We start from the raw sequence: 25,041 nt of genomic DNA on the forward strand, positions 1-25,041 counted from the left end.
TGCCTATATCCTGGGAAAACCTCCAACTTTTCTCCTCATACTCTGGATTCTTTGCTTTATCTTGAATTATTATCACAGCGCCAGCTTCCTATTACTCTGCATTACTCTGCAGAGTTACTGGGTTCATGAAGACACATTGCATAAACAGAGCTGAGGATAGATGTCCGGGTCGTGATGTGACGGTTAGATCGAGGGGGGAGCCGAACTCCCAGAGGAGCACAATGCAAAGGGGTCTTTCCTGTTTCACGCTGCAGGACGAACAAAAGATGCCCACTGGACAGACCCTTCACTGGTAAAAATAGCCTTACAAGGTTAGAAGGAATGCAGTCGTTTCTGAGGCCTTTCCTGCCAAACGGTTTATCAGCTGTCCTTGGGGGGAAATACCAGCTCCTTTCCTCCTCTGACTCCTGCTCAGAGCTTTAACCTCCTCATCTATAGTCTTCATCTCTCCCATGCATGCGCAGAGGAGGACGAGCCCTGCAGTAAATCCCTTCTTATTTATGTCAGAGGGTTTCATTTTTTCATGGCGGGGTGCTGCCATTACTATTTATTACTTTAATTACATGCATACTCAACAGAAGCCTGCACATAAAATGCTTCTCTGCAGCTCCCATCCTGATGGGGCATCATTTCAGGATTAAGGCGGAACAATATGTGGGAAGCGTCAAGGGTTTGGGGGTTAAAAAAAAGACATTAAACAGAAGTCTGTCTATGTCAACACACGATGAATTGTGCAGTGAGTAACCACTCTGCTATGCACAAATCTGTCTGAAATGTGGAACCAAGCTTCTCAAAGTTTGTGTTGGACGCAGATTCGGCCCATTTTGCTCTCTAGTATTCCAAATTGCTGCACATTTTCTTCTATTCCAAATAAAGGGAAAAGGGGCTTCTGCATGCAGCCTTATAAGGGACGTTTGTGCTCCTGACATCATGAAATTGTATTTTTTTTTTTGATGTCTGAAATAAGCAGCGAAGGTACTAAAGGATGAATGATGAGCAGAGTGTTCACATTTCAACAAAAGAATCCAAAACAAAAAAGACTTTAAGAAGTGTCAAAATACCCGAATACAACCCAGTTCATAGGATGATTCTGAACCAGTTTGAGTGTACTGATGTTTATTTATCAGATTTTAGAACCTCTAAATGGGTTGATTTTTCTGTTATTTGTTTCCAGTTATGGTCATGTGACTGACAAAGGTGGCTTAAAATGTCTGCCAACGGGGGTGGACTGCTGACACTACTTCCTAGGTTTAGGAAGAGAACAAGACAAACATGTCCCATCATAAGAATAACCCTTGAGATGAAGACACACGCCGAGTCAAAGACTCTCCTCATCTCCAGAATCCCCTCTACTTCCTGTTTACAGCCGCACCAAGTGTCCGGACCCCACAAGAGTGTTTATTTAAGCAAAACGACTAAAAGACACGTATCCTGTGTCAACTCCTGCCTCAAAACCCAAAGTCTGTCACTCTGCACATGAAGAATTGATGAAGCTACATCTGGAGCGCAGCGTCATGGCTGGCTTGAATGTCTGTCGTGGTTGGAAACTCTTTCTTCGGGGAGGAAAATGATCAGTTGTCGGTTTCTGAAGCTCCATGTCTGGATGTTAGAATGGGGAGAGCGTGTTTGTCTGCAGCGCAGCATCCTGTCAGGTCTGCTCTGCTACGCAGGCAGTTGTGTTTGTGAGAGGTTTGTGCAGTGTAAGAAGGGAGAGATGTCACACAGAGAGTTTGCTTTCATGTAAAAGAGATTTCATATGTGCTCATAAATAAAATCTCCTTTGCTGCAAAGACACTAAAGGACAATGATCAAAAGGTTTCACAAAGACGTCGGGCTGTTTGCAGCGCTGAAACAATGGAGGCAGGTGATAACCATGGCAACCAGACGCTTCTGTGCATCTCAGATTTTATTCTAAAAGTTCTGACTGGAAATTTCTGCTGTAATTCTGCTCTGAAACTGAGAAGTGAAAAAGCATTTCTTCAGATGGCCACAGTGAGTCCACTCAGCAGAAGTGACCATCTTTATAGTGTGATACAGAAACACACTTTATTTCTCAGGGTGATAGATCTCTAGTTTTCTCCTTTTATTTCCACCTCTTTGCCCATTTTTAGCAAAATGAGGGAAAATGAAGGAGCAACCACGCAGGACGATAGATTTGCTCCTAAATCATAGTGCACATAGGTGCTAAACAGCAGTCTATTACTCAAATAAAAACAAAGTTGCTGCATGTTTAACTATTATAAATAAGACTGCCAGTTCATTGTTTGCACTACCTGTGGCTGAATATCCATTTAATTCTCAGAAATCCCAGCACGAACATGTTTTGCTGTGCGTCACCTCACCGAAACCGTGTCCACTTAGTCCTCAGATTTATCACTAAACAAGCAAAGGGCACCTCCACTGGAGGCACGTTCTCATACAGCACAGCTAACGACTTGTGTGTATTAATCACCTGCCGCTCGCCACAGCACAGTGACTTCATTAAGATGATCTATTAGAGAAGAGAGAGACGCTGATGCCCACTGTCTTTTAATAAAGGCGACAGCACTGACAGGCACAGAGCCGAGCTCAGGTATGGCACCGATCAAAAGTGAGGACATCCACCCCGGGGCTGCTGGCTGATTAATGCGACACTGCCAACTGCCAAGGTCAGCATTATGTCCAGCAGAGGTGCCTCAACCCAGAGTGAGACATCGACAATTCGACAGCCTCGAAAAATGTGGCAAAAACTATGTTTTCCGGCACTTGCTGTGAACGTTAATTAGAAAATAATGTATTCTTTAATCAAAATATCATCAAAACATGAAGGGGTTAAAGCAGCAGAGGTCTCCTCCAATCATCCACACACAGACACAAAGAACACCGTACATGTTAAATATTTACCAGCACTTCATTCAAGACTTAAATCGTATGAATCTGTTCCAAAATCTGATCTCCTTCTTGTTTGATTCAAGCCCAAAAATTGCACAACAGGATTTTTATGATAGGGTTGTTCGGGGACAGCGTCGAGTCAAACAGCGTTCAAGACGTTCCCAAGAATCAAAGCTTGTGTTGGCCTAGAAGCCCCGAGCTGCTTTCCCTACAATGCTCTGTTTATCAGGAGAAATCCTTTCACTTCAAGCCTGCCTGACCCTCATTTTCACTCCAAGCGAGACTATAATGTTTTAATCAGCACTTAGCCAGACCTCAAAATGAGTTCCCCTAGCATGGGGGGTACATTTAAAGAAGGAAAAAAAGACAGAAGCTTTGGGCAAACAGACAGCAGGGGGTCTGGCTGCGATTGTTGACCCGGACAGCAGCATCAGCATTCCTCTGTATGTGTCAGCCCAGCCAGAGCTGAGGGCCTGAGGGCAGGCCGGCTGGGCTCAGCGGGGCTGAGCAGAGATCTCCAACTGTCTGCGAGGGCTTTAATACATCTGTGGGAAACATCGCTCTCTCTCTCTGTGCACGTTTAAGTTTGCCAGACTTGTTCTCTGGTCTTTAACCTCCACAGTAGGTTGGAACGGAGCAGCAGTTTCTGTGGGTGTGTTTCTGTGTGATTGCAGCTCCGGTGGGGGTTTGCTCGGTATAAATGGGACTTTACACCGCAGACCTCCACAGACAACCACACGGCCTCAGCTCAGCCCTCTGCTAAGTGATGTGGGACTCTGAGAGAGGTCTGGAACTGGAGCTGGATCAGACGGCGGTGTCCACATGGACAGTGAAAAAGAAGCCGTTTTCATTGGCAGAATTTGAACTTGTTCTCTACTACAATTCAAAGAGGCAACCTTTCCCATGCCTTAAAGATGAAGCCAGGTTTAGGGTTGAGATGGAGGGTTTTCATCTACACATGAACTTTTGACTTAACAAATTTTTTCACCCAACAAGATCAACAAATATCTGAGGTTCTTCTCTTGGCGAAATTTAGATTTTAATTTCAGGGTCAAACACACAGCCATCATGAATGTTTACCAGCACATTGACACACTCAACACCTGTCTAACCTGCACCAATCACATCGCTCTTCTCATAATCCTACAGCCTGTAAGTGCTGGTATTTTCTCAGAGGATGCTGACTGGTCTGAGCCATTGTTGCCACAAGCACAAAGCTCAAAGCCTGGCAAGATGGATTATGGCAAGATGGCAAGTGATCTCAGGTCTTGAGTGTCATTCAGGTAACCACCAAGCCTTTTTCTCCTACATGCATCACCATCAACACAATATGGTACAGAAAACTAGAGTTGTTGTTGTTAAACTGCACGAACACATAAGAGAGCTCTTCAACAAAGAGAAGTAAGCCAGAGGTCAGAGGACGACCTCACATCACCCTCTGCTCTGCTTTAAACAGGCTTACAGCAGCCTCACGCTGTAACTCTGCAGACCGTAGCAGTGTGTGGCCACCGTGACTCCTCTGCATGCACAAACTGACAGGCTTTAAGAGTCACAGCAGTTCACCCACAGCTGACAGCGATTGAGCTCTACCCAGCTGAATATCAATCCACTAACACTCACCGTCAATCACATTAAACCAGATGAGCACAACTCGGTTCATACTGTCGAAACAGAAAAATAAGCAGTCAAATAAAAGGCAGCAAAAACTGTAAAAACATATGCTAATGGATGACATTAACTGATTATGGTTAATGCTGTGGAATTATTCAAGACTGCAGGAAATTAAGTCTTTATTGATTACATGTTTTTTTCATTGGAGTACCAGTAAATATTTAGCTAGTGGGGGAATTTATGAATAAAAGATTCTTTTTAGAGAAAGTCATCACCTCATGTCTGATTTATTCATGTGAGAATAAATGCAACCAGGACCTCTGCACAACATCCCACGAGAAGAGAAGAAGAAGAAGAAGAAGAAGAAGAAGAAAAGGACATGATGCAGTAGAAGAAGGAGAAGAAGAAAACGCAGAAGAAGAAGAAAAGGACACAGAGGAAGAAAAGGATGCAGAAGAAGAAGAAAAAAAGGACGCAGAAGAAGAAGTGGTTATCTGCAGCCAACCTATGAAGCCCATACAGACACTCATCCTCTTCATTCATGACATTGAGTAATAGCTGCTCTTGTTGGATGGTTTTAACATCTGTACATTCCAACCACAGACCAGGCTGATGTAACTCAAACCGGAGAGCAGGGGCAGGCTGGCGGTGATGGCTGCTAGAGTGTTTATCCCCGCAGCCTCTTCAGCTCCCCAGTAATGAATCCTGCAAACCAGTGGTAATAACGGGGTGCCTTCTGAGGCCGCGGGGGGGAAGTGGTCCTGTGTTTTGTCTAAACCCTAATCTTGTTTTCGCCCCACGTGCTGCTGGCGCACACGCTTCTTCCTTCCTGTCCTGATGGGGTTTTGTTTTGCAGAATAAACACACAGAGGTGTTCCAACACTTTTACTGCGTGTACGTTTTTAGCAGAACCAAACCACCGAGTCCTCCTGTTGTTTCTCATCGTCCCAACACAAAGCAGGATTCAGAAAAACCACACAGGCTGCTAAAAATCATCTCAGAGAACAGATGAGCCAGAGGACACGAGGGCACAGAGACAGCATCCAGCATCCCGCTGCTTTCAGACTCTTTCCCGTCTTCTACAGTTAAACTTATCCAGACACTGTTGGTTAAAAAATAAAATGGCTTGACCACAAGCTGAAACACCACAGTGTCACCATATATATCAACCAGAAACCTTGAAAACAGATAAAAATGTCAGATTGTCATTTTTCCAACAGTCTTTCAATCAATCATGAGTCACATACAATTAAAATTAAATACACAAATCTAAGCTGAACATAGACACGTTTTATAGATATTCTACAAAATTAAACAGTTTTTACTGACAGAATGTAAAGATTCTGTGGTACTTGCTGTAACCAAAAAGCCTTGATTGACACACTTACATCCATCGGTTATGTCACAAAAAAAAATCAGAGAGTAGAAATAGAGTCAAGACAAGGACATGCAAAAATGTAAGAAATAAGGTTTATTGGGGTCATTTATCTCGTGACCTCTGACTCCGAGGCTGTTGCTATCAGCCTCTTCTTTGGAATGTCAGGTATCTCCTCACATGTGCAGCTAAACACTGCTCTGGCCAGTGCCAAACAAGTTGTTTAACATCCGCCTTCCTGGACCATTCTTCTATTTTACCAACAAAGCCTCTCAAGTGTGTTGGCCCTGATCTACCTTTTGCAACCTGGCACGGTGCGATCTCGTCCCATTTGGCAGAGGAGTGCAGCTGCAGCACAGAGAGGTATTGTGTCAGCAGACCCTTCTCATGACGGACACCTCACAAAGCGTGGAGCGCTGACACTTGAGGAGCAGAAACCCGTCCTCCCTTTCTGGGTTTATCTAATGAGAACCGAAGCGGTGTCACACAGCCAAGCGCCATTCAGTCCTCGCTGCCTTTCTGCAAGGCCGACGTGTTTCTTGGCTGCTGCCGCTGGGTTTTCTTGGCTTGGGGCTCACGCTCATTCAGAGCCTTAACAACTCTGGGACTATTCAGGTTTCATAGACCTATCAAAAGAGCCACAGACATGCTGGGCAGGAGGAACGCCAGGTCCAAACATCCAGGAAGCTACAAAAGTGGCAGCAGCGAACACAGTGTGTATGCTGTTCCACACATTGTCGGACTGCTTGACGTGACATCCACTGTTCAATCGATAGATGATTTTTAAAGGTTTTCGGACATTAATGATAATATCCCTGCGTAATAACCGCCCATTTACACACATTTAACGGCTTTAGCTCCTCCATAAACGAGTGACTCACCTTCACAAATACAGCAAAACAAAATTAGACCGATCTCTCTCGGCCCAGGTATAAATTCAGGCTGCACCTTTCCACATAAACACCTTAATGGGATAAATCATAACAGGCAGGAATAATTGCTCCCTGATTTTCTGCATTTGCATCCCAAAAGGAAGCAGCTTTGTCCACACACTTTGTTAACTCTCTGAACCCTGAACAGTATTCGGCTGTTGTGGGCTCATTGTTTACTGTATTATAAGGTACTCCATCTCCATGGAAACAGCACAATCACGGCTAAAAGTAGAGAGAGTACTCAAACATGTAGGTGCAGCTATAAGACAGGTTTAAAGCCACATATCATAAAAATAAGAAAAATGAAGACAGAGTCTCTGATTATTGACAGAGATATGTATATAAATAGGCTTTGATCTGATATAACACCCATGATGCATTTAAGGACCAACAGACAGTTCAAAGTTCTGATCAGTTTTTAACAGATTTGTGATGACATCTTGTCTTCAGGTTCAAACCAGTGCAGTGAACTGTAACTCAGGTGTTTGTTGGGAGACTGTCGGGCGGGCAGCTGCGGGAGCAGTGGCGGCCTGAGGGCACCTGATGGCAGTGCCTATTGGTCCAGTTCTCTTGAGCAGCACCTGAGCAGCACACCTGGCCACCTGGTTTTGTGGTCGTGTCACGTCACCTGGCAAACACAGCTGCAGTGGCCGCAGTGGACACTCACAGGAGGAAAGATCAAAAACCGCCCTGAAGCCAGCTGAGCAGCCTCTGTCTCTGAGATCTGAACAAAGCGAAAGACCACTTTGAGTCAAAGTGATCAATCCATTCTTCTTGATGTGAGATTTTTTCACTCAGGAAACACGTGGTAGAAAATGCAGAAGGATCCAGGCCCAACGAGACAAAGCAGGCAATTTATTTTCTGTAAAGCAGCCTAATCCCTCTGCTAAATTTGATTTTTAGGAGACGCAAGATGCTCTGTCTGAAATAATTGAATTGTGACCTGCTATGAGGCTGCAGGGTACACTGGTAACCAGAGGTACTTGTTTTGTTTCTACAAGACATTATCTACTTAATGAGGCCGTGATTTAGGCTCAGAAATTCTTCTCTAACAGGCCAGACCCTTTAAACAGGACAGAAAGCAAACAACCTCAGGAGGAAGCCTTTGCTTTCCAGGCCATTCTTCACTAATGACTAGATCAAGGCTCTGAGCAAACAACAATACCCATGTGCTCTGGCATCTGGAGCGGACCACACTGTTTTTGTGTGGTATTTGACCGAATGCTAAATTTACTCAGTCTCTGTTTTGAAAGAGACCGAATTCCCCTCTGGCTGAAGCACTGTGTGTGCTTCTATAGGAATGTTTTTTACCAGGAAAATGAGCCTGAAATTGGCACCAAATGTTTCCTGTATCAAATCTGGAAGTGACAAATAACTCAAAAATACCACAGATAAGCTTGAAACTGAAGCTGGTCTAATAAATTCAGGCGTCATGTTCCTTTCATCTGTCTGTAATGTGTGGTAGGGGGAAGTTTTAGAGGCGAACACACCTCTTACATTGTTAGCTAAAACATCTTACGCTAAGGGGATAAAGGTGAGACGCTCCAGACAGAAATAGAAGAAATCTTCCAAAAATAATCAACCTGCATGATGTCAGAAGCAGAAAAAAATTATACAATTATACAACTTACTACTGCTTACACTGACTCACTAGCCCATCTTGTGGTAAACAGTGGTATTACACAATGCTAAGAGGATGCTAACTTGTTATTTCTTCGCATTCGGTGGAAAATTTTCATCGTTTAGAACATAACTTGAGATTCCAAAAGAATTCATGGCATGTTATGGACAGCAGTTCTAAGTGCATCTTAATGTCAAGTCTTTCTCTCCCATTTGTGCCTCATATTGCATGACAACCTGCGTGGTTGAGCCCATATGTGGAATCCAGAGTTGAGCCCAGTTATAGTCCATAGGAGCAGCTCCTCCAAACAAACAGCATACCATCTACCTACTGCACAGCGCAGCAGGAGTCTCTGGGCCTCTGGGACCACTGCAGCTATGACTGACACGGCGTAGAAAGGAAAACAATGGGTAGGAGCACAGAGGGAACACTTCTATTTAAAGCCCATGTCTGCCAACCTGCTCTCAGCGTGAAGCGCCATTTCTAGGAATCTAGATGACAAATATGCCAAAATATGATCCATAAACAACAGAATCAGAATGTGTTGACACCCTCAGAGGTGATTATTCATGAGCGCTTCTGTCCATGTTTACCAGCTATACACGCAAGACCTGCTATCACGTCACTTCAAGAACAAATCCCCAAACCATTTGGTACCATTTACAACCAAAAAATCTCATTTGTTAACATTTATGTGTGTGTGTCGTTCTTCCCTCTGTAAAGCAAAGACAATTACAGACTGCTCACAAAGACTTGACTAATTTACGCCGCTTGTAAAAGAGGGGCGTCGACATGAGCTCCAGGAAGGTGCCGTGTGGATAAAGACTGACGTGAGCCATCTGGGAAAATAGGACAATCACCAGATGTAGTGCAGCAGATGTGATGCAATCAGATGTTACTATGCAAAAACAAGTGCAACATGGGAATTTAATGCAAGTTCCTGTTTGTTTATATCACGGACAATCAGGTCATTAAATGTGCGCTTTATTTTGAAGGTTTACTCCTGGCTGGCCAGGTAGGTCACGACGTCCTCCTCCTGGTGTTTAGCTGCAAGTCCCTATCACCTTAGACTGCAGCTAGCAACCTGCTGTCACAAGCATCCTTTTTCTGCCTAGTGACATGTGAACCAGAGCAAATTGTGGCTTTCAAAATAAAATACATAAACTATAGGAGTGTCTGATCAGTACTTTCACAATAAAACTTGGGAAGCTGAAATGGCTTTATGGATGACTTCTGATTTATTCATTTTGATTCAGATTCGCTGCACATTTCTTTAAAGAAGGGTTCCTTTCTCTGTACTTTTAGCCATATTTGGATTTCACTAACAGTCATATGCATTACTCTGGATACTCCTGCCAACACAGGAGTTCTGTTTAAATCTCTACAGGAAGCAGTCATCTCACATCTTCTCACTTATCAGAAAGCTCAAAGTTGACAAAACAAACCAGGGTTCAGTGAAGCAGCTGAGCGACAGTTCTATAACCAGTGCTAAGAGCAGCAGTACTGTCACAGAGTGGGATGGAAATAAAAAAAACACACACAAAAGTTTGTTTTTCCAATATGAATCGATTAAATGAATCACCACAGCGGCAGCTGTGCATGTGAGTCCTCAGTTTGTCAGCATCGAGCCAGGTTCCACTATCAGAGGAATTTCAATGAACTGCGAGTTGATCCCCAGAGCCTCGGCAGCGGGACGCTCATCAGGTTTCTGTGGGTTTGCTTTGGCAGGTTACGCCGCATTCTCTCCAGAGTCAGCTCTTCTCACCGGCGGAGATAAGTAGCGGCAGACACTTAGGAAAATAAGTGGGAGAAAGATTTTTCTCCCACTGTGCAGCTGCCGAACACGAAAATTACATCTGGCGGAATGATTAAACCTGTGTGGCCGCTGACCGCTTGGGCCAAACCAGATTTGCTATACCTATGCAGATGTCCGTGTAAGTGGAGTAAAACATAACGCCGGGCTGAGGCATAAATCCAGTCGGAGCAGATTTGACTCTGCACCAAGAGGAACGCGTGCCGTGAGATTAATATGACAAGACAGGCTGCCGGGCCGAGTCCCTCAACAGAACCAGAACTCAATAAGTGAAGCGATATTATCTACGGCCTCACAATAAACAGACTTAGACACCAGCCTCATTTCACTGGCAGGTACAGTCTTATCTGACTGTCACAGACACATATCAAAACAGGAGACAACAAAGATACAGCACATGAAAGTGAGGAACTCGGCTGGTGCACTGTTGGGTTTGCTCAGCATGCCGAACCCTCAGGCTGAGGACAAACAAAGGAGCTTCTGCCAGGAATGGCATTTAACCAGCTTCAAGAAGACATCCTTCTCTTGGTGGCTGCACACCGTATTTTGATGTTCTGTTGTAAACACCAGATTATAGAGACAAAGTCATCTGAAGGTGGTGCAGACAGGGGGGTTCACTTCTCATTAGAAATATGTTAAAGATGTATATCACTGAAAGCAGATGTTACCAACAGCTAATCAACCAAATACATTTTTATGACATTTAGTAGATAATCAGGGGTGAGGAGGAGACTGCTAACAACATTAGCCTAGCCTCATGTCAACAAAATGTAGCTGATGTAGAGAGGACAACCGCATATAACGACAGATGTTCCGTAAGGTGCAGTTCCATGAGTCGCCACTTGAGGATGACTCTCAAGGTGAGCCAGGCTCCTTTACTGACTAACTGTTTCCATCTCATGCCTGCTCATCAGGTACATGGTACATTGTCTCTCTTGGCTATTCCTCTGCCTCCTAAGGTAAAACATGTAGTCTGAACAATATCTCGTTAGCTGCAGTAGCTAGTAAGGCCAGTCTGTACCAAGCTAGCATAGCTCCTGTTAGCTGGCTATACCAAGCAGCAGGAAAAACAGGTTGGTGAGCTTCCAGCATCCACGACGCTGTTGCCAGATTCTGCACCTTTTGGAATCTTTTACCATCAATAAATAGCAAATAATCGGCTTACAGTATATTTCTGAATCCCAAAATTGAAAACTGAATATCTGAACAGTAGAACATTCCCTTGTTTTTACTTTAGGCCCACATTATATTTAATTTAAGACATAATTTAAGACATAATTTAAGACATTCTGAAGTCTTTAAATTGAATTTTTGTTGACTCAAACCAGCTTAGAGTTTAAGGTCTGGAGCTGGGACACATTAGACGACCAAAATAAACAGAGCATTACTGGAAGTTCTTCAACAGCGATTGAGGATTTGATAAAGGAAAAAGAGGAAACTTGTGTGTGTGTGTGTGTGTGTGTGTGTGCGAATGCAGCAGCCTGTGATTATGTTATGTAATTTCCACTGGAGGTAACAATGGTTTGCCTCTTACTGTTGCATGCCAGCAGCCCTCCCTCTCTCCGTCTTGCACACCGATTACATGCTTCCCGGCATTAATAGGGTCAAAAACGGGCCCTTATCTTTTTTGGGGCACGGGTCTGGTTTTCCATGCAGCGTGACTTTGCACAGGCCTTCCTCCGTCCTCATCAAGCTGCAGGCTACCATCTGCTCTCCTCAAGGCGAACTCTCTGGAGCAATCAATGCTGCAAGTCCGACCATAAAACAGCGGGTAAATGGATTTCCCTGTGGACAAACTGGAATTTGGACTGTGGATGTGAAACGAGCACACGTCCCAAACACGGGGTATAATAACAAGCAGTGGATCAGGGAGAGTGCATTTCTATTGTGGCAGAAATTACAACATTTTCAGATGAATTACTTGAATTACTGGTTACACAAGCCCCCACACAAAGTGATCTGATGGGTGCAGCACATGAAACCAACAGGTCGGCTCCTCTGCACATCAGCCTTTTCAGGTCGAACTCAGCCAACACCATCTCACAGACTCCATCAGGACGAATGTGAGACCCAGCTGTGAGATTCCTCTTGGACTTGGCTGCCCGCAGTTTCCACTAGTTGTCTTATGCGTGCAACAAAATCTACACAAAGGTCAGCATGTTGTACTTTCATGTGGCGGCATTCTGCATTACATAATTGCACACTTTGAATGGCTTCATGTATTTATAGAGGCTGTAAAAGAAAACGTTGGGGAAAAAAACTGGCTCTAAAACAAGCTGTGCAAGGAAGAGGAACAACAAACAGTCACACCAAAGTGTTACAAAACCTGTTAACCCTCGTCTGCCAGGTATCACTGGCTATGTTTACAGTATGTTTACAGTATGACGATAGATTTACTTTATTAATAATAGCCATAGCCAAATTAAGTTGTAGTAGGTAGTATCACTGATTTTTAGGTTTGAAAACCTGTGAACTGTGTTTATTTTCCTGGTTTTTGTTGATGTAGCGACCACATAATAGCAATAACAGCATGGGACTGCTGTGTCATTATGTGTGTGCGTGAATAGAGAATATACTGACAGGTGTGCCAGATGACTGGTTGTCAGGTTTACAGCAGTTGAAAAAAAAATATTTGTTCCCATCACAGACAGCTGTTAAGAGATTTGGATTTCTCAAATAAAAGTGTAATTGTCCTTGATGTGAGCACTGGCTTTGGAGCCGCCCTGGTGCCTCCTATTGCGAGGTGTTCCAGACATGCTCTTACACGAGGATGTCCCGAGGCAAACCCAGGACTCTGGGTAGCGTGAGAATGCCTTAGGATCACCTTGGATGAGCTGGTAGAGCTGGCTGGGGAGGTGGAGGCCTGGGTTTTATTGCTTAGGCTCCTGTCCCTGTGACCTGACCCCAGAGAAGCAGAAGAAAACGGATGGATGAATGGGCTCATTCAGCTCATTCGAGAAATTCCTCATCAAATATCATAATAAGCCATTATATGATGAACTGATTTCACTAATAACATGCAAATGTAGACTTAATGGTGCATTTTAGTTGATTGTTTACCATTTAAAGTGCATATCTTCATCAAATGAGGCCTCTGCTCCGTGTTCAGGTGATAATTCAGCTTTTAATTCCAACACCACAATTACCATCTTGCTGCAGCACACCAACCACTTAACTCACATTAACCCTTAATTAAATGAGTGCTTTGATTTGAAGGTTAAACACAGAGGTAAGTCATGTAAACGTGATAGTTTACATTCATCTCACGAGTTATTGGATACTTGGAGGCCTTTGCCTCAGACACGATCTTCATGTTAAAGGTTACTGTGCTGCCTGCTGCAGGAAAACAGATTACGATAAATAAAAATGTTTTGTAGTAGAACGATTACGTGCTGTGAGTTTAGTTCAGATCCATCATGATAAAAACTGAGGACTGCTGAACTTTTAGTCGCCTCCATTTATCCCGTCGGGGTAATTTCTCAGTTACTTGACGCTGCTGCCGCTGTAATGTGATTCATCTCTGCAACAATCTGCTGAAAGGAGAACAGCGATCCTCACCCGGACGCTGCTCTGATCATCAGAGGCCGTCAGTTTGCTTTGACATTTCAAACAATCCCAGGGCTTCTGTGTTTTGACTGCTGGTGTCTCTGACCCGGACATCTCTTTATCTGTTCAACACGATGACTGACAGTAGGGAAATCTGAAGAACAGAGAGGGACTCTTTGATGGCAGCAATAATTGTATTATTTGATCAATATGAGCCGTTTTGGCAGAAGAAAGAAGGAAGTGAAAATTAGAAAAACTACACCATCTATTATTAATGTAACAGCAAAAGCTGCTGGACTTGAATGCATCATAAAACATCCAAGTTTAAGAACACCACTTTATTCTGCACGTCACCATACAAAAAAATTCACGAAAAATAAATAATTTGCACAAACAAGATTCTGTAAAAAACAAATAAACTCATGTGAACAAAAAACAGCAAGTTTTAGATGCATCTGCAGGAACTCTACAGTTTAGGACGTGATAAAAAATGCAAAGCATCTGTGTAATAATGTGTTTTTTCTCTATTTGTGGACATGTGTCAACACCTCGAGTTTTCTCTGGTTATTGCTGTGATTGCGTTGTTTTCATAGAGGTGTGGGACTCCATGTTGTGGTGATGCATGAGCCCAACATGAGCGTCTTATAAATGAATTCACCAAATCGTTCAGCTCAGCAGGCTGCCGTGCTTCAGTCACGATAAGTTAGCCGTCACATCGTCAGAGGGGAAAAAACAAAACATTGTGAGACAAACAGCCAATCAGTGGCAATCAGGTGCTGATTCTGGTATCTAAATTGGAAACAGTGTCCAATTATATTGTTGTGTTATCACACAATGCCGGATTAAAGGAAAAAACGTGAATGAATTTGCAGCTCCAGTGTTTTTATCAGCAGTTTGTCATCCTGAGAGCTCAACCAAAAATACACACACCTGCTTTCGTCATAACACTCCGAGTGATAAGATGCTTTACTTCTTAATGCAAAAAATACGCACAAAAGCAATTATAATTAACCCCCCCCCCCCCCCCCCCCCCCCAAATGAATTAAATTATTCAATTTGATGACAGAGCCTTAAGCAAGATATTCAGAAATATGACAAACTCATCTGTCAGTTCTTCATTTCTGAGTGGAAAATAATGCTGCGGGGAAAGAAGGCGATCCTAATGAAAAACACATCAGAGCAGCCGTGTGGAGTCTGACATTTATTTCTGCAGAGATGTGACTGGTTACAGCATTACATCACAGTTTTACTGTCCGGCACAGTGTGTTCTAGGAAACAATAAGTTTTACGCTTCAGCTCCAAATAAATCTCTCTGCTATGTAAAGCACTGAGCAGACTTTTTTTTGGCTGTGGACGTTATGGTCTCATAAATACTTTTTTTTTAACCAAAACACAGAGGACTTACAAAACAGCTTCTGTTTGCAGACTGCACAGATACCAGGAGAAGTTTTACAAACTGCGGAGGAAAGAGAAGTAGGGGAAGTTTCACCTTTTCCTGGAAGCTAATAAACATTTCCCCTCCTCCTATCTTTGTGTCACCATGTAAGAGAAATGGCTGAATCCACCCCCCACCACCCTCACCCCCACCCTTTTGGTTTCCAGCTCCACACAAAAAGGCCTGGCGGCGTGATTAGCACATTCCTCTGCTCTCCACCCCGCCCGGTCCAACAGCACAGACGAGTCATCAGATGAGCTCGGGGGCAACAATAAAATGTCCTTTCTCTCTTCTTAGAGGGCTGATTCAATGCACCTTGCATCCTTGTATTTACATACAAATAAGAGTGAGGATAGTTTACACTGTGTGTGAGTAAAAAAAAAAAACCTGCAAGGATGTCAGATTAGGGAAGCCGCTCACTTTGCCAAAGGCGGTCTGGATAAGAGTGACTGCGTGTGACAACAGAAGTCCTTTAAATAAAGCTTTGTGTTTACCACATCGACTGGCATGAAGCATGAATCCACCTCGCCCCACAGGAAAAAAAAAAAAAAAAAAAAGCCATCTGATTTTCAGCGCGCTCATCCCTTTGCTTAACTCGAGCCCACAGAGAGGATCACCTCAGAAATTTGCAATAAAGTCTGTGAGGCTTTCATCCCCAAGGCCTCAGGTGAGAAAGCAGCTGAGAGGGAGTCGGTGTGAATTCCTCCCTCTCTCTCCCTTTTGGAGCAGAGCTGTGTTTGTTATTCATCAGACTCTGGGAAAATTTACACTGGACAAAAATGGCTGCCGTCACTCTGCAGTTCTTCCACAACCCCACGCCCTGCCGACGCTTATCGAGCTCAGCAGGGTAAAAAAAGAAGAGGGTTCAGTGAATATGTGAGAGGAGAAAGAAGAAGAAGAAGAAGAGCAGGAGGGGGAGGAGGCGGGCGGGCGATTAGTTCAGTATTTCGATAATGGATATCCTTGGAAGAAGCCCAAACTGCTCATTGGGGCATGCGGGGAGAAAAGGGATGAAGACAAAGAGCGCAAAGCAAATGAATGTGCGTCCAGGCATGTCCTGAAGCTTAATTACAAAAACAGGTCTGAAAAATCCCATTTATCTAGAATTTAGATTGAGCTGCAAACTTTAACAAAAAAAAAGTGAAAGTAAACGCTTCAGCTGTGAGGTTTCCAGTTACAGTGCCTGCCAAATAATAACCACTGACAGCTGATTGGAGCCTCTTAATTTTCCACGACTAAAGCTCCTTATCTGTTCTTTGAAGTGTCACTTGAAGAGAGAGGGGCAGCTTCAATGCTTAAAGAGAAAGCTTTGCATGCAGATGAGCGGGGAAGACACTGCCAGATTAATGGAAAGCATCGCAGTCCAGACAGCAGCAGGTCCTGGACTAACATCCATCAGTGTGTGTCTATGCCGGGGACTCACAAATTAGTCCATGAAATCCAGGATGGTGTTTGGCATGACCACAGCGCAAGGATTCATGTTGCATAAGAGCACGTGCAGTGTAACATTATGCAACTGATCTCCAGGGAGAATTGATCTCTGTTATAAATCAGTCTCCACTACAGCAGCACCGGACAAACACCCACTTTTGTCCAATCAGCATTCCCTTCTGGATCAAATGACGCTTCATCAGATGTTTATTGGCTCCAATCAGGAGAACAGAAGACATTCTGGACAATACAAGTCATCATCATCCACTTCACATGAACTTTGCCATCCCATCTGTTGGCGACACTCAAAGAGAGAGATGCAGGCAGGATGAACGAACTCATCTGAAAGGCCGGCAGCATCAATGGACAGGACACTGAGACGTTCGAGTCAGTGAGGAACAGGAAGTTACTGAACAAGCTGCACAGCACACTGCAGAGACATATAATTGTACATATCCTTTTGTTTGCCACTTGTTCTCTTGTACAGAGTATATTTTTATTTTTGCCATCAGGCTTTAACTGCACTTTCTTTATTTTAGACTTGTTATATTCTCTATTGTATTCTTGCTGCTGCTGTAACGTAACAACTTTTCCCCTGCGGGATCAATAAAGTCTTGTAATAAAAACATGCAGTTCCTTGAGTGGCCACTAGACGCTGGCTCCCCATAGACCCCAATGGTAAAACGTCCAGCTTTACAGCAGTAATAATCATTGTTGATCACTACAGTGATTCTGCGGTGATTAATATTTATACACCTCATTTATTAAGTTTACATAAAAATTGTGTTTAAATATAAGCTTTTACCTCCTTCCTCTTCATTGTACAGGACAGGAGCTTTGTTTGGAAAACCAGTAGGCTACTTGCTTAGATGCACAAATTCTGGTGTAAAATAATAGTTTTTCTTAACACTAACAGACCTCCTTTTAATCCCTAAGAGAGTGTGCTACTGATAAAAGTGTAATTTTGGAGAAGAAGAAGAAGCATCCTCTCCTTTTTTCCCCCAGTGGAAAAACAAAGTAGGATAAGCCTGACAGGCAGCATGTGATTGGCTGTTTCTTCAGGCTGCGTCGCCTCAATAATCACACTAATGTTCCCGAATGTGCCACAAATCCCAGCGGGAGGAGCTCGACTTCCAGGCACTGACATCAGAGCCACCATTCTCTCATGTTCACACTTCCTGTTTAAAAAGACATTTTCCTTTCCACTCAGTAATAACAAAACAAAAAAAAACATGTCACAAGGAGGTCCCTTGTGCTGTTTACTACATCCTAAATTGCATCAGCACAGATACAGTTTGTGACCTGCTTTTATCCAAATGTCACTTTTCTAGAAGCTCAGAAGTCAAATCACACTGAAGGTTCTGCTGAAGGAAAATTAAATCCAGCAACTGTGATGCTAATTAACTGTGGGTACAGTGAGTTGTGTGCGGTGCAACTCGCCTGCCCTGCCGAGTAACACAATCTGCTGTTACTCAGTATGGGAAACCGTTAAAGCATGTTTTGCATTCCAGCAGGACTATTGTGTACAGAGGCCATTGTGTTTGTCCGCTGGCAGACACCGAACCAGACCGTGAGTCATGCTAAGCACAGTCTCCCCACCAGCAGCTAATAGCACAGGGAAAGTCCACACACACGTTGTCACCTGGTGATCGCAGCATGACACAAGAAAAGCAATTCTGCAAAAAAACACTCAAAGTGTGTAAATAGGGTTGCTGCCAGCTTCATGCAACTTAAAATCAGAAAATCAATCTCACATGTCACACAGGCTCTATCAGACAGGCACTCCCTGCCAGCCCACAGAAACGACAGCAGATTATTTCTTACAGTAAAACCACAATCTGCACCCACAGTTTGTCAAATTCAACACTTCTATGCTGTCATTGGCACGTTTGGACAAACTGAAACAGCCAGAAGAGCAGAAAGCACTTTGTGTTTGAGGCTTCAAACCAGATGACACAACACACACACACACACTTTAACCAAGCCCAGAAATAGCCATTGTTCAACCAGTGCTTGTAATATTTAAAACTCTCTTTCTACACTTCAGAGGAATCGTACCAGCACATCCTCACAGAAAAATGAACGGAACATAGGAACATAGTTGCCCAATGTCTTCCGATAATGGGACGGATACAGCCGTGTTGGAAGCCAGGTGGAGGATGGCAAAGATACATGCAAAGCTGTGAACCTTTTTATCAGGACTCTGAGGTTTGAGTCCCCCTGACACCACAGGTTGTTTTGTTTTCACCATCATCAATTCTGCAGCCACCTGTTGCATATTCTGGTTCTGAGCGGCCATCCAGCTCACAGCAGATCAACTGATGACCATCAACAGATACAAGCTGGAGTTTCCAGGAGGATGCTGGTATATATTAGCCTACTATATCCCTGCAGTTCCTACAGTGGCCACTAGAGGCTGCCTCCAAAAATGAGTCAACCCCCATAGACCTACATGTAAAAAAAGTTCAGATGTACACAGAAATACACACATCTTGAGCCTGGCTGATCTCCATTCTGATCTTTCTTCATGCCTCGTGTGGAGACAGAGAGAGAGAGAGAGAGACAGCCCAGGCCAGAGCTAGCTGGTAATAAATTTCAAAATAAAACACATTGTCCAGTTGACACATCCAAGTATAAAATCAAAAGGAAAACAGATATTTTTAGCGTTTGTCACTCGGTACTCTAACTCGGTCACTCTAGCTCGGTAATGAATAATCATGTGTCCAAGTTATTTGAACCAAAGGAGTCTATATAGGCAAGACCTGAACATGAAGGACTCCGTTTAGATCCTGTAACGTCACACAAGAATTCCTGTGGGGGGCATACAACACACACACACACACTCTCTCTCTTCCTGTCCTCTAGATAATGTTGAGGCTACGACTGTTTGCACTTGATTGTGTGACCTTTCAGGCTGACACGAGGAAGATAAATCCAGCCCTGTGGACAGATAGAGCCGCTGACATCGGCCCATTCATCCTGCCTGGACAGGCTACGGTCTGAAAAAACAAGAGATGAGGAGAACGAGAGGGCACACAGGCCACACACACAGCTATACCTCATGTTTACGTATGAGCTTAGATGCAAACAAATGGCTATGTATGCATGGAAGCTGGAGGACTGATTTATTAATGGTGTGTGTGAGGGAAAATAAACCAGAAGAAAGATGAAATACAGGAAGGCAGAGAGCGGGCAAAAACACAAACACGGTGGTGGAAGAATAAAATGTAAGCAAAAGCAGAAAAGCAACGATCAACCAGGGCGGCTTGTGATGAAAATCCAATCTGTCATGCTGAAATGAGAAGTTTCATTGGCTATGAATCTTTTAGAGGCACCACAGGCAAAGGTTAATACCCACAGAGCAATACGAGACGCCGCTACCCTTTCTCTGCCTCCATTCACACACAGCAACAGGTAGAAAGCACTTAGCCACAGCTCTGTTTCTGCTATCAGAGGAGAGGAAGTTTAAAACAATTCCACAGCTCTGTGGACAGTTTATAGCATGGACGATGCAAAAATGAAAAGGATTGAGAGAGGAGACCCAGACATGGAGAAATGACACGCTCCGAGTCGGCTCCATCCAGATCCTGAAAATTCATCATGAGAGAAAACACAAATCAAAGAGTTGTGACTGCAGTCAGAGGAGTGTGGGTCAATAACACCCGATGACCTGGTTACTGAGCTGAGATTACCGCCCTCAGGTCAGTGAACAGCCGGTTAATATGAGTCAACAGGACTTCAAAACAAGGGTAATGCTGATATCGTCTTTTAAAGACGGCCGAGGAACAACGTCAGTCTGAGGTGGTTTTTGTTTCCGTACAGGTCTGAAAGTGAGAGCAAAACCAAAACATCTGCTCCAGAAAGGAAGGTGCTCAGTTACATTTTCACCAGATATGATTGTGATTATTAAACATACGACCGTGGTGCTGGTCATCATTCAATTGTGGTATCAATACAGCTACAAGAGTCCGAGTAAGGAGGCAGGTCTGAGGTTTGACTCTCGCTGACATGCAAAGTAGACATAAAAATCTACTGGTTAAGGTTAAGCCTTAAAGCAGGGTGGGTGATTAGGTAAAGATCAACTTAAAACACATGAATTCATAACATTAAGCACACTTTACAAGGAAAAGCACTCCTGTCACGCAGCCATAAAAGCAACTCCCGCTGGCTCTCCATTCTTTTTGATTTGATTTATTTGGAGGAATAAAGAGGAGAACTTAAATCTAATCAATCAATTCGATTCTGATTCTGAAATATTAGTTTTCTGATGTCTATTTGTTCAGCACTTCAGGCACCACAAGCACTCAACAATCAATATGGAGGTTAAAAGAGAAACTAAAATGATTTTGGCAGCTAACAACCTCCACCTCAACAACGCACACACACAACAAAAAAAAGGTCAGAGATGAACAGGGTTTTTGAACACCTACCCATAACCAGAAGTTTCCAGAGAACAACAAGTGAAAACACAACAGCTCTTGGTGTCAGTGGGACACAAACCATGGACTCCTGAGTCTCCTGGTCTGGTGTTCTGCTCGTACAACCACTGTCTACATCATACTTCTATAGACTTGGTGTGTGTCCTCTGTTATTTTCTCATTTTGTAAAAGCTGACGGCAGCAGAGTCGTCTTTATTTCAGGTGTTATGCTCAAGATCATTAAAATAATACATGAAGCTTGTGATCGACTTGTCGGGTCTCGCAGGCTGCAGCACATAATTCCTACATAAAAACTGAAGGAAACTGTGATCCGGACAGGAAATGAAGGCGTATGTATTACACCGGTAACAACAGAGCCTCAAACAACTTTCCAGGTGCAGCTGGAAGGAGGAAACGCAGTGTTTTGTGGGTGGTACGGTGTAAGATCACTCCTGAGTGTGGAGGTGGCACCCTGCCTTGGTAAACACACACACACAAAGGCGCTGCGTGGCAGGAAGACCCGTCTGTCGGCTGAAGAGGGCTTCTTTGTTGTGAAGAAAAAGGCTTAAAGATCAAGGCCCTGTACGTTTGGCACATATTTATTGCATTTTCAAGGGTTCAGCTGCATTCCTGCTCCATTTCACCGATGTTTTCAATACTGCGTCCTTTTGAAGTGTGACTCTCTGTGGCCTGTGTGCAATTTTTCAAACAGCCACAGGGGGAAAATCCATCATATCTGTCTAATGCTGAGCAGAAAATTAAAGCTGGTGTCGAAAGTATTTTCACTTCAGTCTCAATTACCACATAAACCCTCATATGTCGTGTTCTTATAAACCCTATTTGTTTTCATTCGAGGGCCATCAATGTGCCAAGAGCAGCAGCACAGTTTAATATAACACTGTGGGTCTATAAAATGAAGTTTGTCCTCTCTGTGGTTAAAAATAAAGACATCCGCCAACATTCCTGCTTTACTTTCCCTTCAAGTAACATCATCCTTCCCCGAGTGATACCAGCATGGTGACATAACACAAAGGCAGCATGAGAAACCTGTTAGACTGCACACACATCAGGTTTGTCAACGACATTCAAATATCAATAAAGCTGACTGTGCACTAAAAAACAGCAACACGATCAGGCCGTGTCAGAAGAGCCGGCCGGGTGCATCAAACTAAACCACAAAACCAAAGCTCATAAAGCCAATGAATAGTGAGCAAATATTCACTTAAAATACAAAAAAAATCACCAATTGCAGCTGGTTTCAAGGATTGCTTGGTTCTTTTAGATCATGCATGTTTACCTATTTGATCTCAGCCCATCCTCACCAGGAAAACATAACATGAGTTCGACACTAAAAAGGGAACGTGTGAGTATTTCTCCTGTGACATCTCCTTGTGTTCATTGGGCCGGGATTCATCATGACAGTAGCTGAAAATGGCCACCATGGAAGGGTACGGTTGGTCCTGTAAAATGTGTGTGTTTTACGATGATCTTTTCCTAACCTCTTACCCTGTTTTTCTGCTTTATTTTTACTTTTATTGCTGAATCCAACTATGATTAAAAATGCATCTTAACTGCAGTTGAAAACAAAACAGCTTGTGATGTGAGGGTGGTCAACCAACACGTTGCATATGCTCTGATGATCGGATGACACTGGGCAACATGTCCATATGTACCATAAACCATAAACGTACCCATGCGTATTATCAACCAAATATGGCGTTTCATCCTCGAGCTTTATGACATGACCATGCTTTAAGTCATTCAAACATCCAAACGTCTCAAAAATGGTTGGTTGCATTGTGAAGCCACATTGTCACTGTTTTTCATTTTCTAAGGGAAAAGTACTTTTCAGGTGGGTCTGTGTTCCATTCATTAACATGTAGGAGGCGGGGTTTATACTGCAGCCAGGCGTTTTGACCTCACTTTTAGGGAGCTGTCATGGCGTCCATTTTATACAGTCTCTGGTTCGGTCAGGGAGGTCGGCAGGTCCCACACCTGCTTTGTATAAGAGTGAAATGCTCCCCACCTATGAGCAAGCTTGCTTGCTGTAAAATCCTGCAGACCATCACCAGCTCCACGGCATGCCTTGCCAGCTCACCCCTTCACACAGCCTTTATAAATGAACATCACTGATCTCCTCACTGCATTCCTGATCTGACCATTTGTGAAGAAAGCTACAGAAATGAAGTGAGCATGACATTCATAGACAGAACAGCTGATGTGATTCTCCTGAGTGCACCGACTTAGAAGTTTATTGCTTATGAATGTTTCTCGTTTGTAAAGAATAATATTGTTTCTCCACATGTCTCTTTAAATCCTCAGACAGCAGCGCTGAGAGGAGAAACAGACATACCGCATGTGAAGCAGACTCTAAAATATAAGAGAGTATAAGAGAGCGGCCGGGGTCTCTGAGTAATTAATGAACATAAACAGACAAGCTCCCAAATGCCTAATCATGCAGAGTGGCCTGATTAGGGCTGACTCACACATTCCCCACAGCCGTCAGCAAACACACAGGAATGTCCAGGATTGTTACTTAACACCCCCCGCAGTCTGTGTGTGTGTGTTATTGTTGTACAACTTAACATCAGTTACTACAACACAACAAGGAGATCATCTTTATGTTTTGTATGTGTGTGCTGTGCTGCACTTACATGGATGGACTGATTTAAACTTCCAAAACAAAAGCCTGGACTGCGAGGTCAGACGAGGACGAGGCTGAACGAGCTGAAGTTTTGTGTGGGCAGATATTGGTTAAATATTTACGTTTACCCAGTTTATTCTCACAAAGTCTTTGACTGCTGCGATATCCTTTTGGATTGATGATTTTCTGCTTTATTTATAGGACTGATGGCACTAAAACAATAGACAAGTGAGGATAGAAGCTCACGTCCTGGATGCACACACATACACACACACTCAGGAGTTAAACATTAGCCAGACGGTCAGCAGCCGCTCGGGCTGGAGCACAGTCCAGATGCTTCTCTGTCCGCCTTTCACAAACAGCAGAGTGTCAGCGCTCATTCATGCTGAAGGAGAGCACATTACCCTCAGAAGTCCAGTGTTTTGTGATAAAGTTCACTGAGCTCTTATTAAATGAGAGGGAGGCAGCAAACGGAAAAGTCTCACACTCAAGACGCAGGCACTCGAGAATTTGTGTGACTGTGCATTCCTGTGCAGGGAGGATGGGGGCCGGCGGCCTGTTGTTCTCCGGTAATCATCTACAGTCACAACTAAAGAGCACTGACCTAACGAGATACTTCAAACATAACAAGCTACTCCGATACAACACAAAAAACACACAACTTCAGATTTACTTATATTGTATGCACAACAAATCTAACAACTCTTTATGAAGTGACACCCTATTAAGTGCAGATGTTAGAAAATATCAATACACCTGAGCAGAGATTCACAAATTTAAAATATCAGCCTGTCAAAAGATAAATTTGACATCACCAAAGTATGTAACATCAGTTTCTTAGGAAACCAAGTAACCAAACCCAGTTTGTGGGGACAGGCCTCGCCACCATAGCAACCAAAAAAAGGCAGTGACAGATGGTGAAAGTTGTGCCACATACAAACTGGTTGTATGTGGCAAAGGTGGGGATGCTGGAGATTATTGGCAGATACAGAGACATAACACAGACTAATACTCGTGTGTGCCCCACGGATTGATCCAGGGACAAATACGTGTCTGCAGAATGGAGAGGAACTGATGGCATAGCTGCAGTCTGCTCATAATAGCTTAGCATTAGCATCCTTTAACATGAATTATTCAGTAATATAAGTTCATTTTGGTAGAGGAAAGACTAGTTCTCAAAAATTAGGTGATGCAAATGTGTCAACATTGGACAAAATTTGGACATGAGAACAATATCAGCAAACAAAAATCAATATTGTGCATCTCTCTTGACAGGAGTATTGATCCTGAGGGCAGAGGACATCAGTCCAGAAGTTTAGGCCAATAACCCTATGTGTTGTACCG

At 43.5% G+C, this 25,041-nt stretch overlaps 1 protein-coding gene across 2 annotated transcripts in view; it reads right to left on the reverse strand.

The window, feature by feature from the left end:
• Positions 1 to 25,041, reverse strand: part of pawr (PRKC, apoptosis, WT1, regulator) — a 53,260-nt gene that overhangs the window by 21,787 nt on the left and 6,432 nt on the right. The gene's annotated exons all lie outside the window — the stretch shown is intronic.

Source organism: Parambassis ranga, chromosome 2 (assembly GCF_900634625.1).
Source record: "Parambassis ranga chromosome 2, fParRan2.1, whole genome shotgun sequence".
NCBI classification, from domain to species: domain Eukaryota; kingdom Metazoa; phylum Chordata; class Actinopteri; family Ambassidae; genus Parambassis; species Parambassis ranga.